The sequence below is a fragment of the Mauremys reevesii genome, linkage group 6 (assembly GCF_016161935.1).
Source record: "Mauremys reevesii isolate NIE-2019 linkage group 6, ASM1616193v1, whole genome shotgun sequence".
Classification (NCBI taxonomy): Eukaryota; Metazoa; Chordata; order Testudines; family Geoemydidae; genus Mauremys; species Mauremys reevesii.
The window spans coordinates 9,876,643-9,896,727 of record NC_052628.1 but is presented as its reverse complement, the minus strand read 5'-3'; the positions used below and the strand labels follow the sequence as shown (position 1 = coordinate 9,896,727).

Here is a 20,085-nt window from a genome sequence, read left to right as displayed (position 1 = left end):
GGTACCACTGTTAATCATCTTTTAGCCCCCTTTGTTGGAGTGATGCAAAGGGGATTTAGAGAGATCAGAGGACTTGTTTTTTTTGTTCCTGTGTGTTTCATTCAGGAGAGTTTTATTTTACTTTTAAGTAGGGCTGGCCAGAAAACAACACTTCTGTTTCACCAAAAAACTGAGGTCTCAACATTTGTTTGTATTCCATTGTAGAAGAAAATAAGACTGGGGTTGGGGGCAGAGACTGGAAGAAGGGAAGGCAGAACACTGTCAAAGAGTAATTAACAGTTTGGTGGTTATAGTCCTCCAAGAACTATGGGACAATCAGGTTCAAATTCTTGCTGTGTCAAGTTACTTGACCCTAATTCCATCTATTCCTGAGAAATCTTCCTGAAACCCTTTTTGTCAAAACTGAGACATTTGCATAAAAAGTTTCAGTTTTGACAAATTTGCATTTTCTGATGAAAAATATTTAAAAATTCCTGACTGGTTCTAATTTAAGAATTTTAAGTCTTCTATTAAATTGTTTCTTTAAAAATAAAATAAAATAATCTCTTTATTGTTTCTTAACAGAGTATGTGAAAGTGTCCCATCTCAAGAAATTCTTCTGTCTTTCTTCATTTTTTAACTGTTGATTTTGAGTGTTTTGTTTCTGGGGTTCTGCCATGGGTTCTGCCATGATTTCAAAACAAATGATCAGGACCATCCTTCCTAAGCAAGACATAATAAAACTCCATTATTTAGACCTACAAAAGGAGATTAAGAAGCTTGCATTAAGATGTTGTTGAAACTTGCTTCGTTTATTAAGTCCGTGCTGCATTTAAGGGACTGACCAGTCATGACATATAAAAAAAATTCTCTCTCTGAAACAGGAGAAATGATTCTGCCAAGATGCTTCAGTATAATCCAAATGTTTAAATCCTGCTAGGCACACAAAGGTTGTACTTACATCCTTCTATTGGGAAACTGGAACTTTCAGTACTGTGGTAATCTCAGGCAAAATGATCAAAATAGCTCTGCTTTCTACACACTCTAAAATGTAAAGGCTTGGACAGTCTGGAATATTTTAGTGTAGCAGATTTTCATTAAGATGGTGCTAGTTGCTTTAGTATATAGTGTATTTTCAAAAACAACAAAAACAACCACAACAAAACAAACAAAAACTAATCAAGTAATGTTGGATTCATTTCAAGTCCTTCAGGCAAGTTTCCATTGATTGAGGCACTTCCCAAATGGCAATAGTTTCATAAATATATTTACAATGCCTAAGCAAATATTCAGGATATTAAATGCAGAATCAAGCATTCAGTAGTGGGACCTGTTGGCAAAACATTTTGTACTCTTAGATTAAGGTACCAAAGATGGGATTTTCAAACACATTACTGAAGACAATGAGAATTTTTCCATTGACTTCAATGAGAGCAGAGTTGTGGCAACATTGATTACTTTTGGAAATCTCACCATAGATGCTTCTGTAGGTGTTGGAGCCAGGATTTGGCACTTCAGTCAGACAAGAAGGCACTCATCCCCTCAAAAACCAGTTGAGTACCTTGAAGGATGGAGCCCCCTGTGAGTAGCAGTAACAAACACGGGACGGAATAGAGTCACTACTGGTGTGGAGACCACCAGGTAACAGTTAAGTAGAATGCTGCACAAAGGTAATGGGTTGTGAGGAGGGATTTGGAGGAAGAAAGGGAGAGGAGGAGACTTGCATTACCTTAGATTAATTTATTAATTTGCCTTAGAGCTGGTCAAAATTATTTGTACATCAAAATTAAAACCAAAAAGGAAGAAATTGCCGCAAAATGTTACACATTTTTTTCTAACTAAGAAAGCAGTTGAAATGTTGCAATAAAATTTTGAGTTTTAAATTAAAAAAATAATCAAGTTTAAAAAAATGCAAAATTTTGTTCTTTTTTGGGTCCAGTTAATATGCATGGTTACTGCTTTCTTATTATGTCGTTTAGGGCCAACTCCCATCCATGTTAAAGGAAGAATGTCAATGGGAATTTGATCAGGCCATTATTATGCATCTTCTGTACAAGATGGTAACATGTTTGCATACCTTTGCATGTGTGTCTGTTGTGTTTGCCTGAGTATTTACATTCTTTTAATCATCTACATTTGAGAACTCACAACAAACGTTGGAGAGAAACTTGCCTTTAATATTGTTTTTGCCCCCAAACAACTCCTCACAAATGATCTATGTGGCCATACAATGCATAATTTTTATATTTTTAATATCCACTATTAAACCTGAACATGTATATTGTCAGATGCTGGGAGGAGGTGTGTTATACAGGATGTCAGAGTTCGGAGGGAATCCTGACAGAGTCCCTGATCTAGGGGCATCATGGGAGATGTAGTCCAGCTGGGGAGTGCAGCCCACACAGGAAAATAGTGACATGAGGTAACCAAACTACAAATCCCATGAGGCACTGCAACAGGATGCCTGCATAAACAATTTTAGGCTTTGCAGCCTTTTTCAATTAATATTTGAAAATTTCTGCAAAAAGTAGACACATTTATTTTAAAAAAAAGTCAAAAATCAATTTTCTATTGAAAATCAGTTTTGAGGAAAAAGTTTCAACGAGACCTCATGAAAACATTTTAACATACTGTAATTAGGACCACCTGTCCTGGGGCCTGCATCTTGATGTGGTGGGAAGGTTTGCATGCTCTAATGACCCTGAAAGTTATGCCAGTGGGTGTTTTAAGTCCTGGCAGGGCCGTCCAAACCAAACAGGAGCACCAACCTCAAAGAATACGGACCAGATGAAAAGCAGCCCACTGCTCCTCCAGTTGGGGCCTCAGCAACAGGTCAACAACTAATTCTTGCAAAACAGTTAAATCATAGACAAACAGCAAGATAGCCATTGTAGCAAACAGCATAATAGCCAGTGATGGTAGAGCTTTGTTCATGCCCTAAGCAGCACCTAATGGAGCAGGCAGAATTCATACTCAGCATTAGGACAGAATTTTTTACTTTAACTTTAGCTGGATACATTTAAAAACAAACACACAATATCCATCGAGTTGATGACAGCTCAACTTCCAGTATCTGTTAGACCAATCTCAGTCAATGTCTTGTCTTCCAATATTGCTGGCATATGGTGTTTTGTGAACTATTTCATGAAAATAAACCATGCTGTCAATGAAACATGAGCTCTCTCTTTTAGCCTATGATGCACAAAACAATGACCAAAAAGTATATATATATTCTTGTGTGTGTATATATATATACACACACACACACACACACACACACACACACACTGTTTTGCTGACAAAGATCCACAAGCAAAACTTACAAATATCTTTGACTCCTGGTCTCACATATAATCAATTATGAGCCTTATTGAAGTGGGCTACACTGTAGGAAACAAACAACTTCATTATTCTGTCACACTGATGACATCCTATCACAGGTTTCTATAGCAATATGTCAGACTTTGGTACTGCAATGTCAACATTAGGAAGGCCCTGTCATATCTGCTTCTGGGAATTACTGCTGCTGTGCCAGATGTGCGGCTAACAGTGATGAGACTGTATGAAAAGCTGCCTGAGTCAGATGAGGCTTTAACACTTCAGAAGTTTGTTGAGATCATGCAAGAAGCAGCAGTAGTAAATTACTCATCACCATCATCATCATCATTTGGACTGACATATTGCATAGTCCCCTTAACCCAAGGAACTCAAAAAACTGTAGAATCTTGATTTTATGAACACTGAATGGCAAATTATATGAACCATTTTTTCTGATCAGGAAAAAAAACTAAATCAAAATCCTGTAGTGAAAGCTTTCTGATGCCTTCAGTGCCCTGGAAGTCAGTATGCAGTGGTTTGAAGTGATGAAGGGTACCATTCGTTACCATTCCCATTGTAATTTTGAGATGTTCAGTTTAATGAACTTTCCGATTGTATGGTCTCCTCAATACCTAATTAGTACATACATTGCGGTTTTACTGTACTTTATAAATAATAACTAGGGTTGTTGATTAATCACAGTTAACTCATGCAATTAACTTAAAAAAATAATTGCAATTAATCACACTGTTAAACAATAGGATACTAATTTAAATTTTTTAAATATTTTTGATGGTTTTCTACATTTTCAAATATATCGATTTCAGTTACAACACAGAATATAAAGTGTACAGTGCTCACTTAATATTATTTTTATTACAGATATTTGCACTGTAAAAATGATAAAAGAAATAGTATTTTTCAATTCACCTCATACAAGTACTGTAGTGCAATCTCCTCCTCATGAAAGTGCAGCTTACAAATATAGGTTTTTTTGTTATGTAACTGCACCCCAAAACAAAACAATGTAAAACTTTAGAACCTACAAGTCCACTCAGTCCTACTTCTTCCTCAGCCAATCACTAAGACAAACAAGTTTGTTTACATTTGCAGGAGATAATGCTGCCCACTTCTTAATTACAATGTCACCTGAAAGTGAGAACAGGCATTCACATGGCACTGTTGTGGTTGGCATCGCAAGATATTTATGTGTCAGATACACTAAAGATTCATATGCTTCTTTATGCTTTGGCCATCATTCCAGAGGATATGCTTCCATGCTGATGATGCTCAATAAAAGATAATGCATTCATTAAATTTGTGACTGAACTCCCTGGGGGAGAATTGTATGTCTCCTACTCTATTTTGCCCTCATTCTGCCATATATTTCATGTAATAGCAGTCTTGGATGATGACCCAGCACATGTTGTTCATTTTAAGAACTTTCACTGCAAATTTGACAAAATGCAAAGAAGATACCAATGTGAAATTTCTAAATATAGTTACAGCACTTGACCCAAGATTTAAGAATCTGAAGTGCCTTCCAAAATCTGAGAGGGATGAGGTGTGGGGCATGCTTCCGGAAGTCTTAAAAGAGCAACACTCTGATGCGGAAACTACAGAACCCAAACCACCAAAAGAGAAAATCAACTTTCTGCTGGTGGCATCAGACTCAGATGATGAAAATGAACATGCATCCGACTGCACTGCCTTGGATCGTTATTGAGTAGAACCCATCATCGGCATGGATGCATGTCCTCTGGAAGAGTGGTTGAAGAATCAAGGAACATATGAATCTTTAGTGCATCTGGCATGCAAATATTTTGTGACGCCGGCTATAACAGTACCATGCAAATTTACCTGTTCTCACTTTCCAGTGACATTGTAAACAAGAATTGGGCAGCAATATCTCCTGCAAATGTAAACAAACTTGTTTGTCTGAGCAATTGGCTGAACAAGAAGTAGGACTGAGAAGACTTGTAGGCTCTAAAGTTTTACATTGTTTTATTTTTCAATGCAGGTCTTTTTTGGACATAATTCTACATTTGTAAGTTCAACGTTCGTGATAAAGAGATTGCACTTCAGTACTTGTATTAGCAGAATTGAAAAATACTATTTCTTTTGCTTTTTACAGTGCAAATATTTATAATAAAAAATTAATATAAAGTGAGCACTGTACACTTTGTATTCTGTGTTGTAATTGAAATCAATACATTTGAAAATGTAGAAAACATTCAAAAATATTTAAATAAATGCTATTCTATTATTAACAGTGAGATTAATCATGTGATTAATCACAATGAATGTTTTAAATTTCATGATTAATAGTGATTATTTTTTAATTCCTTGACAGCCCTAGTTAAAAACATATATAAGTGCAAAGTATTACAGTTATTATTACTCTTGATTTATTCCAATGTACATGATAGGAGAATCAGTCTATCAAAATGGATCTTGAGGAGTGACTCAGCTCTAGCATGCCTGCATTGTCACACAGGAGCTGTATGGGAATAAGTACTGGTGATTTAAAAGTAATAACAATTTCTCTTTATTTTCTCCTTAAAGTTACCTTTGGGAAAGAAAGTGGAGAAAAAATGTGCATTTAATTACAGACGAGAGAGAGAACATTATGTGTAATTACATGGCTCCCACTGGCCATTTTCTGGACTTCATATTTTAAAACTTTCTGTGCTCTGCCCAGTGGTGCTGGAACTAGGAGTGCTGGAGGTGCTGCTGCAGCCCCTGGTTTGAGGTAGTAATACCAAATACACGGTTTCCATGATTTCCATCATCAGCATCTCCACTGTAAAAAATGTTTTGGCACCCCTGGCTCAGCTTGTGATGTTACAGGAAACATAAAGCAAATTCTTTCCTCTTCAGCCCCTGAAGAAAAATTTCCACGATAGCAGCTTACCATGAACATCACAAGCCACTTTGGTACCTGTTGCTTTGCACAAATATGTGCCTAAGCCAACTCACATTGATAGGATTGGAAGGATATATTTTCTATTGGTAAATGTTGGTAAAAAGTTGATTCAACCTCTCACACACAAGCCAGCCAAAAAATATTGCTATAGATAATAATAGACAGTTACAGATAGGCGAAGTAAGAAAAATGCTGCTTGAGAACTTGTTAGAGTTTGATTTAAGGATATTTAGTTTATATATTTTGACATGTGATGTTGAGAATTTGTTTTGAATAAGTTATAAAAGCTTTAACTGTTTGAATCTCAACATCTACTGTCATTAAATAGTGTCTGACTCCCCACACCTGAGTGCCTGTCCCCCCATTATTTCCTGCAACTCTGAAAATTTAAATCTACAAAATTAAATATAAATAGATTAAATTTAAATTAGATTTAAATTAATTAAATCTATAAAATTAAAACCCATATTTTTGTGTAATTGTGGGAATGCAAATTCATAGAAATCAAAACAAATGCTTAAAAATAAATACTAATACTATCCATTGAAAGTATACACAAATAACAATTTAATTCTGCCAAGCCTACCCATAGAGCATCTCTCTTACCTTAACCAGTCCCAGAGGTGGAAGCTGTTTATAGACCCTACTCCAGGTAGTCAAGAAGAACATGATTATAACAGGTTTCATTCAAGCTTTGCTCACTGTTTTAGTAAGCCACAGACAAACCACACACCTCTTCTCTTCTTCATTGGGGCCATGGTTTTGCACCATGTTTCTGAAGGCACATTTAGGGCACACTGTTTTCTTAGTGCCTTTCTGATTTCCACTCTTAGGCTATGTCTACATGTAAGGCCGTGTGTCGTTGCCTTAGCATAGGGGTAAGTAGCAGTTAGATGATGAGGCACTGTTTAGGCAAATAAAGACACACCAGAACCGTAGACTATACACCCTACACAGCTCTCCACACATCCAAGCCATGGCTCCCGTATTTACACCACTATTTTTAGAAGTGTAGTGTCCTGCTGCCTACCCACTGTCAGAGCCTTTGACTGCTGCATGCCACAATATTGACACTGGGACTGCTTTTCACTGCAGCATGTAGCTATACTTATCCTACATGCTGCCAACAGCATGAACAAGGTCTCAGGCACCCTTCCTTGCTGCTGCATATTCCACATAGATACTAGAATTCAGTCTATAGCTTGTTCATGGTGATATTGGGAGAGAGTTGGGAATAGAAAGGCAGTAGAAACTGGTGGATTAGAACTTAGATCCATGGGTGAGGGCAGAGTAGGAGCCCAGGCCATGGATGCTTCTGCATCACCACTGCATGAAGTAAGTCCCAGCATGGACTGAGTGGAGGGCCCCCTGAGCCCACGGATTGGCTCATGCTGGTATATTAACAGGAAGCCAGTATGTGGAGCTGTCTCAGCAACGATGTAGACTTCCTGCTTGCTTCAGCTCCAGACCTTGCATTGGTGTAGACCCTAGACTCCAGCATCTGACTAGTGTTGCCAACTTTCTATTTACACAAAATCGAACATCCTTGCCCCGACCCCTGGCCCACCCTCCTCCAAGGCCCCACCCTGCCCCTTCTCGGAGGCCCTGACCCCTCTCATTCTATCCCTCCTCCCTCTGTTGCTCACTATCCCCACCCTCACTCACTCGCTCATTTTCACTGATCTAGCTCAGGGGTTTGGGGTGCAGGCGGGGACTCCGGGCTAGGGTTGGAGCCAAGGGGTTCGGAATATTCGAGCGGGCTCCGAGATCAGGGGTGCAGGAGGCTCTGGGCTGGGGCAGGGGTTTCGGGTGCAGGTGGGTGAGGGCTCTGTCTGGCGGTGTGGGGCTGAGGATGAGGGATTTGGGGTGCAGGAGGGGGCTCCAGGCCGGGGCTAAGGAATTCAGAGTGCAGGAGGGGGCTCTGGCTGTGGCAGGGGGTTCGTGTGTGTGGGAGTGTGAGGGCTCTGGCTGGGGGTGCAGACCATGGGTGGGGCTGAGGGGTTTGGGGTGCAGGAGGGGGCTCCAGGCCGGGGCTAAGGGGTTCGGAGTGCGGGAGGGGGCTCTGGCTGTGGCGGGGGTTGGTGTGTGTGGGAGTGTGAGGGCTCTGGATGGGGGTGCAGACTATGGGTGGGGCTGAGGATGAGGGGTTTGGGGTGTAGGAGGGTGCTCCGGACTGGGACCGAGGAGGTTCAGAGGGAAGGAGGGGGATCAGGGCTGGGGCAGAGGGTTGGGGCATGGGAAGGGGTCAGAGGTGCAAGCTCCAGGTGGCACTTACCTCAAACAGCTCCCAGAAGCAGTGACATGTCCCCCCATCCAGCTCCTACGCGGAGGTGCAGCCCAACAGCTCTGCACACTGCCTCATCCACAGGCACCACCCCCACAGCTCCCTACCGCTTGGGATGGGGGCAATGTGCAGAGCCCCCTGGCTGCCCTATCCATAGGAGCCAGAGTGGGGACATGCAGCTTCTTCCAGGAGCCGCATGGAGCGCTGCCTTAGTTCCACTGCGCTGCCGGCCGGACTTTTAATGGCTCAGTCAGCAGTCCCTTTTTGACCAGGCATTCTGGTTGAAAACTGGACACCTGGCAACTCTACATGTGACCCCAGTGTATCCCTGACTCTGATGCTTGCCAGTTGTCTGTAACTTGAGGCCTGACTCTGACTCCCTGCTATCCTCACCTGCCTTGACCTCAACCCTACTACTCATCTCTTGACCACAACTTGGTAACTGACTGGTGCACACGGGCCATTTATGGCCCAGCCCCGTCATTCAGCAATTACAGAAATGAGTCTAAAAGCGTGTGTGACTAACATCTGTTCTATGCAGTGGTGTTGTATCCCTATCAGTTCCAGGATATTAGAAAGATAAGGTGGATGAGGTAATATCGCTCACCAATTGAAGTTGGTGCAATAAAAGATATTATTTCACCCACCTTTTCTCTCTCACATCTGTTCTGGCTTCCACGGATGTCCTTAAACTGTGATAAGCCTTCTCTCTCCCCCGCCAAATGTTCAAACATATGATAAGAGATAATCCCTCTGCTTCAACAGCAAAGGCAAAGGCTGAAGGAAAGCAAGAAATATTAGAGATGGCTGAAAAGTCATTTTTATGCTCTTTTGACAAACCAGACATTTTTGCAAGAAAACATCCATTTTCACTTGCATTTTTCAGGTTTTCATCAAAGAAAGAAAGACATTTGAAAATATTTTGGGGGTTTTGACAATCAAACCTCAGCATTTTTCATTTTAAGGGTTTTCTGTTTTTATGATGAAAACTCCAAATAATTCTGTGAAAAAAAACAATCTTCCAGTCTATTTTAAGGAAATAAAATAACTTTCATAACCACTTCTAGTTGTTAACCTCATTGTACATAAGGGGAACTAAGGCACAGCTTGTTGCTCGAGATCATACAAGATGGCCGTAGTAACGTCAGGAACTGAACGCAGTTTTCTTGAGGCCTAGTTCTGTACCTTCACTGCAAGACACTCTTTCTCCACAAGTCGAAGTCTGACTTCTAAAGTAAAATTAGTTAATATTAGCAAAGGAGGAGGGGAGAGGACCATACATTTGAAAAATCAATGCACCAGCTGATGTAAACTGGTATTAGTTCCACTGGCTTCAATAGAGGTTTGCTAGTTTATATCAGGACATCACAGATAGAGGCTCTTTCCTTCTATCTGTCATAAGGCTATCACCATAGAATCTAGGCATTGGTTTCTGAGTTGGAAAGGAATCATGTAATGTTACATGAGTATAAAGTATTTTTTGTTTGTTAGTTGTACTGCAGTAGCACATAGAGTTCCCAAGCAAGGATCGGGGCCCCATTGTGCTAGTGCTGTTATATATACAAGGAGAAGATGGTCAGTTGTTGCGTACTACTTGTATTGTTTGGGTCAGAACTTATTTTTTGTAGGGTGTGTACAGCAGATTCAGTTAAATATTTGTTTTCTGGTGAGTTTTAAAGCAGGATTGACTGTTCCAAAAGTCTGTCATGCCTGTATGCTTTGTCTGTGTCTCACTGAACCAAGGGTGGTTAAAAATGGACAAGTTTGCAGTGGAAAATGCAGTGAAGTCTTCAAGGAGCCATACATGGGGATTTATACTATATGGGGAGCTAGGTTTCTTGGCTCAAATAGAAGCCAAATGAAGTGCATCAGAACTGTGTTCTGTGCTTGGCAGTATACATCTGCATTTATTATTTCTACAGCACCACAGGTATGCATGACACAGAAGAAGTGGCCCTCCCCCACAATGCCTTATATTCTAGGATCCAGACTGTTGCTAGCCCTATGATGAGTGTTCAAGGAGAGGAGGGAGTAGCTGCAAGAACCTCTCCTCCTCTAAGCCGCCACTGTCCTTCCAACCTTGTACAGGAGGCAGACTCAGTCCAGAATCTTGCTCTGAATGAAAGGATGCAGTAGCACTAGCATTTCTGGGTGGAGATGGACCAATTCATAGACATGAGAGCTCACCCGACTCATGGGAAACTCATGCTGCACCGTTGCAAAGGATAGCACCTGTGTTTTCCTTGCAATGTCAGAGGTACAGTGAGTGCTTCAGATACATCCAGGATGGTGAGCCTACATGCCACCTCCTCCCATAGGCTGTGCTTTAGCACAAAGTGATATATCTGCCTATAACATACCTTTCCCCAACATACATGTGTGAGCAAGCTGCTTTTTTCAGAAATTGGAAGCCAACATTATATATCACAGAGCTTTCTGATGGCTTTGTCCTTGTGTGAATCCCCTTGTTGATATGAGAAATGGGGTCAGCCTGGCATACAGAGTTTCAAAATGTCTCCAGTATATTTCCCCATGTGGAGGCACAAAGGGGTCAGGTGACTGCACCTACATTTAGAACTATTTCTGGAAGGTTGCATTATCCACTCTAAATATTTTAGGAATGATCTCACTGAAATCTGAATATTGCTCTGAAGTGACTTTTTCCTCTGAAATATTTATGAAAAGGGAAGCAAAGGATGCTACAGAAAAATCGTAAACCACAATCAAGGAGGACGCTTTATTAATCCAAACCCATAATACAGCACTTGGTGGAAGAAGAATGAAAATGACCTCACCTTGTGATAAGATTACAGTAGGAATTACAAAAGGAAACCTTTACAAGAAGCAGGCCGTTTCCTAAGGGGATAATTCTGCAGCTGCTGTGCAGGCCTAGTTCTGACCTGACTTACACTACTTTTTTTATTACTATAGCTGCACTGATCCCAATGGACTTATTCCTGATTTACAATGGTGTAAATCAGATCTGAGTCAGGCTCTACAAGCACAGGTCCCATTGTGTACATATCTTTTTAGGATAAAAACGCCTCTTCCAGTGGAGCAGGTAGTTTTTTTCCCAGCACCACAGGGCTGCATGTGTTCTCCTCCTCCTGTACTGAAAGCTTGTAGCAGCTTAATTATTTAACAACCCTCTGCTGACACAGGCTAGTAAAAGGATCAGGCCGTTGCATTCCTAAACTTTCTTTTGAAAAGCCTTTAAGAAACTCATGAATATTTAATGTGCCTCAGTCAGTGCCAGGAAGATGGCACCATTAACAGCGAAACCAAATGCCACTCGTTGTGTGTACAGCCCAGGGCTTTTTAAAACTGAGCAGTGTTAGCTCCCTGAATGGCCATTCCATGGCGGTTCAGCCTTTATGACCAGGCACAAAAGGCTTTTTTCTCATTTCCTCTTGGAGACTCGAATGGACCAAACTGGAAAAGAATGAGTGTCAATTGTGTGCATGTAAAGAAAAAAAAGGCTGACATCTGTTCAAAATTGGGCATGTAGGCCCAGATCAAAGCATCGGAGGGATAGAATTGCATTCTAATTTTTAATCAGAATAAAATTACAGATATCTGACAGGAAAAGGCAAACCTGGCCAGAGATGATGTGTCTGTAACTTTGGATGCAGGAAGAAAAAAAAATCCCGTTGACTTTGACTTAAATTGTGTATTTTGTTCTTCTCACACTATGAAAACTTCACGGGGATTTTAAGTACACATAGCAAAGAATTTTACTTGTCTTTCTTTACCTCACTTTCCTCATCTGTTACTCAGGAAACAGAAGGAGAAAAAAAATTCCTTCTAAAGTATCAAGCTGAAAAGTCACTTTCACAGATATGTAACGTCAAGGATGCTAGTAGTTCCAGCAAGGTCAATAGGACCTCTCATTAGGACTGGTTGAAAATTTTCCATCTAAGTTGGTTTTGATGGAAATTTGGGTTTTTGAGGAAGTCAATTTTTTCATGAAAACTGCCTGACTTCTGTGGATATTTATTTTTTAATCAAAAAACCCTCCTGAAACTCAAAATATTTTGACTCAATATGGTGCCATCGTGCATCATGGGAGCTGTCGTGTGGATGCCTTATGGTCCCATTCTCCTCCAGAGCGAGGGCTTTAGGGGGTTCTTTATCTACCATGATGCAACATAGCCAGGTATTCCTATGATGCACTCCCTCCCATCAACAAGAGTGGTGAAAGTAGTGCATCATGGGAGATGAAGTTCAACAAGACACCCTGGCCCATAGAGAAGAGACTCAGACTCATAGGCTTATGGTCAAAAGGGACCATTATGCACACCTGGGGGGGAGGGATAGCTCAGTGGTTTGAGCATTGGCCTGCTAAACCTAGGGTTGTGAATTCAATACTTGAGGGGGCCACTTAGGGATCTGGGGAAAAAAATCAGCACTTGGTCCTGCTAGTGAAGGCAGGGGGCTGGACTTGATGACCTTTCAAGGTCCCTTCCACCTCTAAGAGATGGGTATATCTCAAATTATATTTAAAAAAAAGTCTGACCTCCTGCACATTGCAGGCCACTACTGAAATAGACCACTAACCTCTTGCTGAGTTACTGAAGTTCTCAGATCATGGTTTAAAAACCTCAATTTACAGAGAATTCACCATTTACACTAGTTTAACCTGCAAGTGACTTGTGCCCCATGCTGCAGAGGAAGTAAAAACAAACAAACAAAAAATGCAGAGTGTCTGCCAATGTGACCCTGGGGGAAATGCCTTCCTATAATTCCTATAAGGCATCTGAACTAGAGCTCTCATGACACTGCAACACTTGTTTGACTCAAAAGATTTGGATTCTTTCAGCTGACTTTTTTGCTCACATGACAAAATTTTCAGTGGAAAAAACCCTAATTTCCCACCAGCTCTACTTCTTATCTATTTAAAATTACACAAAAATCTGGTTGAAAAATGAGTCTGCATTTTTTTGGACATTTTCATGAAAATTTCATCCTTTTTCCCATCAAAATTCAAAATTTCAATCAAAAGTGTTATCAAAATTACAAATTGTTTTTCAGCCAGCTCTCTTGTACACATGGACACACTAGTCCCCAGTGAAATCAATAGGAGTTGGATTAGGACCATGATAAATGCTTTGCTGGATAGGGACCACAGTAAAACAATAGGTTTGGCAAAGCCTACTGCAACCAGCAGTCATGGAAGAGAAATTGTGGATGGCACGTCTATCTGATGCTAGCAAATAAATATTACACGGTGCTCCAGGGGAAGGGGAAAAGACAAACCAATCAGCCAAACATAAAGCAAGGTTATTACAAATACAGTGTGGAAAAATCCCTTCCTGACCCAGAGTTTGACAACCAATTCAGCACACTATGGATGTAAAGAGGAAACACCATGGTTCAGTATTGTTCTAGGTGTAAAAAACACCCATTAGAGTTAAGACTGAGTTCAAATTTCCATTTTAAATCTGGGACTTCTTTTACAGTGCTCATGACTGGAGCTGGTCAAAGGTTTTGGTTCCTTAAGTGGTCCAAGTTTAAGGAATTTACATGCTTTGTCAGATGAAGGGGGATGGGCTACCAAGCTATAACTTACAAGGCTGTTATTCAATTCCTTTCTATGGGAAATAAATCAATACAATTACCCAGTGACCTTAGGCAAATATATTCTGTCTATCTCTGACTCAGTTCCCCATTTGTAAAATGGGGTTTGTCATAGGTTTATTCCCCACTTTGAACTTTAGCGTTCACAAGATGGGGACCTGCATGGACTCCTCTAAACTAAAATCCTAGTTCAGATCTGGTTCTCGCTGCCACCAGTCAGTTTTTAAGTGTCTGACCCACTCCCTGTTCCCCCAAAACTCTCCCTGGGGAACACAGATTCAAACTTGAATCTCAACACAAAGGGAAACAACCCATTTCCCCCCTCCCCTCTCCTAGTGCTTAGGAGAGATACTTGGATTCAAATTCCTTCAATCAAACCAAACAGGGATTCACTTTCCCTCCTCCCCTTCCCCTGAAAATCCAAACAAGGGAAGAAATCAATCAAGTTCTAAAAGGAAAAGATTTTATTAAAAGAAAGAAAGAAACACTATCTCTGTAATACCAGGATGGAAAAATATCACAGGGTCTGACTTATAAACCTGGAGAGACTTCCCCCTCCCTCCTCCTCAGAATAATCATTAACAGCAAACAGAAATAAAGAATTTTTCCAGCAAACACACAATTGCAAATACAGAAAGTAACTCAAAAGACTAATCCGCCTTTTTACCTAATACTCACTATATTGAATAGAAGAGACTATTTCAGGAAACTTGGAGAACTCGAAGGATATGACTGGCCTCTCTTAAATCCAAAAAGAGACTACAAGCCAAACAAAGGACACAGACAAAGCCTTCCCTCCACAGAGATTTGAAATTATCCTGTCCCTTGATTGGTCCTCTGGTCAGGTGTTCATCAGGTTACTGAGCTTGTTAACCCTTTACAGGTAAAAGAGACTTTAACCCTTAACTATCTGTTTATGACAGGGTTAATAGCAGTGCCCTGCTTCACAGGGATTCTGGAAAGGTACTAAAGTCTGAGATGCTTAATTGCAACAATAATTAGGCCCATAGGCATGTAAGATTAATAACTCACTCTTTCTTTGAAAAATAAACCAAAATAAGCAGGAAAGTAACAGGAATTCTCCATTATGGACTATAGACTGACTACAAAAGAATCTGTGCTACAGATTCCCTTATTGAACTCTATATTGGGATCTACTAAGTTAGTAGATACTATTGGTAGTATCTTCAAGGACCTGTGGGCTGTTTTAGATCCAGGGGGGCGTGGTTGCTATTGATGGGGCACTACTATAACTTAGAGCATCATTGCATTCTCGCAGTGTAGCTTTGCATAAACCACTTGCCTTGTGACACTGTGCATTTAAAACTATGCTGCAGATAATGCACTACAAATTGAATAAATATTGTAAGAACAAAGCAGTCACAGAAATGCACTGTGAGTGTTTCAACCCCATTCAAAGGCCCTCCACTATAATTGTCTCTGACAGAAGGTTCCTGTATAGCAAGTATTTTGACTGCCAGTGACCTTAAACACGATTATCATTAGCCTTCTTGTAATAGTGCCTCTCCCTTGAACTCAAATTACTGTGCTTCTCAAATGCTTTTATAAAGAGAGTTCAGTGCTGTAGTTAGCATAATTCAAGCTGCTTTAATCAATGCCGCATCTTTGTAAATAAAGCTGGAATTTGAAATAAATGCTGTAATAATTACCTCCATATTTTGTAATATTTATTGCAATAATTTTGACTACAGTAATTTGAATTATGGCTGCATGCAAGCAATACGGAGGAACACAGTCAGTAATTCATGCTGATAAATATATCAATTCCCTGTCTAGCACTGTGTTCTGTTTATGGCAAAACATCAGGATAATAATAGCCTCACGGTTCAGAGGCAGCAAAATTATCCTGAACCAGGAACTCATCTGCAGACTATAGAATCTTCTGTGCTCTCCCAAGATGGGATGAAAACGTGCTTCTCCCTTCCTCTCTATGGAAAGTACCCTGATACAAATGGCTTATCAAAGGCTGACCAATGCACACTGAAAGAACAGGGACATCAACACCAAGGCAGAGATGCTTGAGATCTGACTGACAGTAGCACTTGCAGCAGGTCATTCTTTACAGGGAACCATGTGGTGATTTAAGGCAATGCTTGGCAGGAGTCTGCTAATGACTCTGTATAGTGAAGTAAAATGTCCTCAAGCATTTACTTTTCTCCAGTTTCTGATCATGGCCAAGAATGTACAAAATGACCCACTGTCAGAGGGTAGCTGGCCCTCTGAAGGGGTCAGGCGCTACTTCTGGCAGGCTTCCCAAAGGGGAATGAGGTAACTTAGGTTCACTTGGGACCAGGGCTGGATTTCCAATTAGGCACAGCAGGCACGTGCCTAGGGGTGCCGACATTCTAGGCACGTCTTAAAGTTAAAAGTGGGTTAAAAGTCTAATTTTTTTATGGAAAACAGAAAGGTCAGCTGTAGGCGGAGGAGGGCTGAAGATGCTGTGCCCCGTGGTGCATACGGTGTATATCTGGTCCTTCCTGAGACTAATTACTCACTGAGAAATTGGGAGGCAGTTAAATAGGGAAGCACTTCAGAGTGATAAAAGGGAGCTCCTCAGGTTGGGATTGGGGGTTAGAAAACAGAGGATCCAGGGGAGGAACAGTCTCTGGAACACAAAGAGAAAGCTCCCAAAAGAAGGGCTTCTTGGAGGGAGCCCGGGGAGGGGGGCAAACCAGGAAAGGAAACTAAGAAAGAATGCTCCTAGGCAGGAGAGGCTCCGAAAGGGAGGAGCTATGAATGCTGACTCTCAGTGGAACCTGGGCCCCAAAGAAGGAAATCAGCAGGTAGCAGCAGAAATCCCAGTTCTGAAGAGTGATATGCTGTTCTGGGAGGGTCATCATGGTTTATCTTCCGTGGGGACCTTGACCCAGGAGAAGGAACCCTTTCCCAGCTGATGACAAGAGGCCCTGGCTCCAGAAGAGGGTTCCTGGCCAAAAGGGCCTTGCTGGTAAGGGAGCTGACATAGGAGGGATTGATGGATTAAGGTTAATTTATCCCCTTTCCTCCTCCAATTAGAGATGCTGGATGGACACCTTTTTTGTAAAATGCTCGTCCTTTGGTTAAATAAACTATACCCTTGCAGGGGCACTGTTCAACATACATAAGCCTCATTGGACGTATTGAAGCCCAGTAGGGGAAACTGAGGCAGTGATGCAATGGTGGTGCTGTACTGGGACACCAGGGAGTGCTCCAGGGATGAGGCCCTCATTACTTTAACTTTCTCTGTATTTTGACCTCACTTTCATTATACAGTCATCTTCAGCCCCCAAGTTCAATCCTCAGCAATTTTTAAATCAAAATTGGATATTTTTTTCTGAAAGATATGCTCTAAAAAGGAAATTAATTCAGGGAAGTTCTCTGGCCTGTGTTGTACAGGATTTCAGATTAGATGATCCCACTGGTCCCTTTTGGCCTTTGACTCTATTAAGTTTAGTTCTCATCCACAATCATTAGGCTTTTTCTTCTGGGCTGGCATTAAACAACCATCACCAGCCATTGATCAACAGGGGAATTGTAAAGAAGAGATCTACAATTTAGTAGGAGACAGTTGCGCAAGCACCACACAATGGAGATTGCTCAATTCTGAGACTTAGCAAGGTCCACCAGGACATGTCTGGGGTCGTATTTTTCCTGGGACATGAATTGAGGGTATAGCATAAGGGACAGTGGCATCATGAGATCACCTTTCTCCTCCTGTACCTACTCTGAAGGCAACAAGAACACTGGGAAGACAAAGACTTTGAACTGGGGGTATTGGTCCCAGGCTGAGAAGGGAATTCAGCCTGTGCATTAAGAACAGTAACCTCCCTTCAACATCCAGTTGGGTGAGAAAAGCTGTTTGATTCAGATCTTACTGAGTCTGATAAGTTCAGGATTTAGAATGCGTGTTTATTTTTTATTTCATAGGTAACTATTTCTGGCCTTTATGCCTACCACTTACAATCACTAAAAATCTATCTTTCTGTAGTTAAGAAACTTATTTTAATGTTTTACTTTTACCAGTGAGTTTGTCTAAAGTCCTTGGGGAATCTGCTCAGATTAGAAATGCTGGTGCATGTCCACTATCTTTTGACAAAATGGTGAACTAATTAATGAACTTGCATTGTTCGAGAGAAGGTCTTGAGTAGTGTACGATGGTGTTAGGATATAGATATTCAGGCCTATCTGTAAAGGCCTATATTTTAAGAATGTAGGTAGATGTTTATCATTTAGCTAGTTATAGAAGTATAAAAGAAAGAATCAAAATCACTGTCTGCCTGTGTACGGGCCTTCTCTCACTGTGACAGTCTGAGGCCCTGTTCTTAAGCAAAGACCTTTGGCTAAGCAGCAGAGGAAACCATAAGCTGGGAAGCATATGGTCACATCCTCACATTACAGACTAGTGACAATGAAATAAGGCAATCTGGGGCTGTTAGAAAGGTGTTCCGATCTATCACCTCCAGATAAAGGGAAGAGCCTAGAAGATGTAAAAGGAAATTTAGTTTGATAGTTTTCTGTTTGGTAAGAACTCACTTATCAATAATCATAGTTAGAAAACCCTTATGTCTTTATAGATGTAGTTGTAAAATCCTCATTTCTGTATTGTTTTGTCATTATAATTCCCACTTGCTATTTATTTATTTGCTATTATTTATTGTTTATTTATGGTCTCTGTCTGGTTCTGTGATTGTTTCTGTCTGCTGTATAATTAATTTTGCTGAGTGTAAACTAATTAAGGCAGTGGGATATAATTGGTTAGAGAATTATGTTACAATATGTTGAGATTAGTTAGATAGATTTCAGTAGAATGATTGGTTAAGGTATAGCTGAGAATTATTAGGGGCAAACAGGACGTAAATTGGGATTCAAAAATAAGGAAAAAGGAACTTGGATTTAAGCTTGCTGGAAGTTCACCCCAATAAACATCAAATTGTTTGCACCTTTGGATTTCGGGTATTGATGCTCTCTGTTCATGCGAGAAGGACCAGGGAAGTGAGAGAGTGAAGGAATAAGCCCTCTAACAGATGGTACATTTCTGGGATGCAAGGTCTGGGGTTGCTGGCGTTTCCCTGTGTATGGTTCATGAGTGGCTTAGAAAGCATTCATGCAACTTAGCTGTGTGTGTCCCTGCCTGTTGTTGACTGAGTGATCACAGCACCTGGAGAGCTTTGCTGCTTGTCACTAGCAAAACATCCTGAGAAGCTGGAGAGTTAAAAGGGCACAGCAGTCCAACCGTTCCAGGTTGTACCCCAAGGGTCTGGTAACAATTATGTGGAACTGCTAGCCAGCACTGCCAGTCTTTCCAGCTGATTTATTTCATAGTGGGAGCCAGGGAGAGTCAATGTCTTTTTGCAAGACCCAGGCACCCTTTTCTATCTAACCTTTAAATGCAGAATGACACATGGAGAGGCTTTCTTATAGTCTTTAATTAAATAGAACAGACTATGGGAAACAAGAGCGTTTAGCCTTGATTCTACAATCCAATAATGCTTTTAACCTTGAGAACATTGCTTTAGCCTGACATCAGAAATGCTTTATAAATTGTATTTCTGACAGTCATAAGAAAGTCCAGAAGCTAACGTGATAGAAAGCAATGCCAGAAAGACACTGGCACTACAGGAGCGTCTAACAATGTCTAACATGTATTGACCAAGTTAAAGGGAGTCTATAGTCCTAATATGGAAAGAAAAATGTGTCTGACATAACAAAATAGTGAAAACAGGACATTAAACAGACCCTCATCTAAACAAAATATTTGCACCTCAACTTCTACTGGGCTGGAGAATTGAATCCCAAGGAAACTGATGACAGCTTCCTTGCTTGATACATTTAATATTATACTCCAGAAAATTAATTATTATTACTATTTTTATTATTTATTGGGTGGTGTCTAGGAGTCTTGGTCATGGACCAGGGATGTTGTGCTAGGTGCTGTACAAATACAGAACAAAAATGGTGTCTGCCTTTGACCCAGGGACCTCTTAGTGCCAACTGGCAGAGG

The 20,085-nt window shown here is 40.8% G+C and overlaps 1 long non-coding RNA gene across 2 annotated transcripts; it reads right to left on the bottom strand.

The window, feature by feature from the left end:
* Positions 1-529: 529 nt before the first annotated feature.
* LOC120408713 lies at positions 530-14,807 on the bottom strand. Of its 2 annotated transcripts, none has more exons than XR_005600909.1 (3): positions 14,763-14,807; positions 1,453-1,558; positions 530-702 (listed from the first exon to the last, which is right to left on the bottom strand). It is a non-coding gene; the product is annotated as an uncharacterized LOC120408713 (long non-coding RNA). The 2 variants fall into 2 exon arrangements; XR_005600908.1 differs by lacking the exon at positions 14,763-14,807 and adding an exon at positions 9,155-9,270.
* Between the last annotated feature and the right edge of the window lie 5,278 nt (positions 14,808-20,085).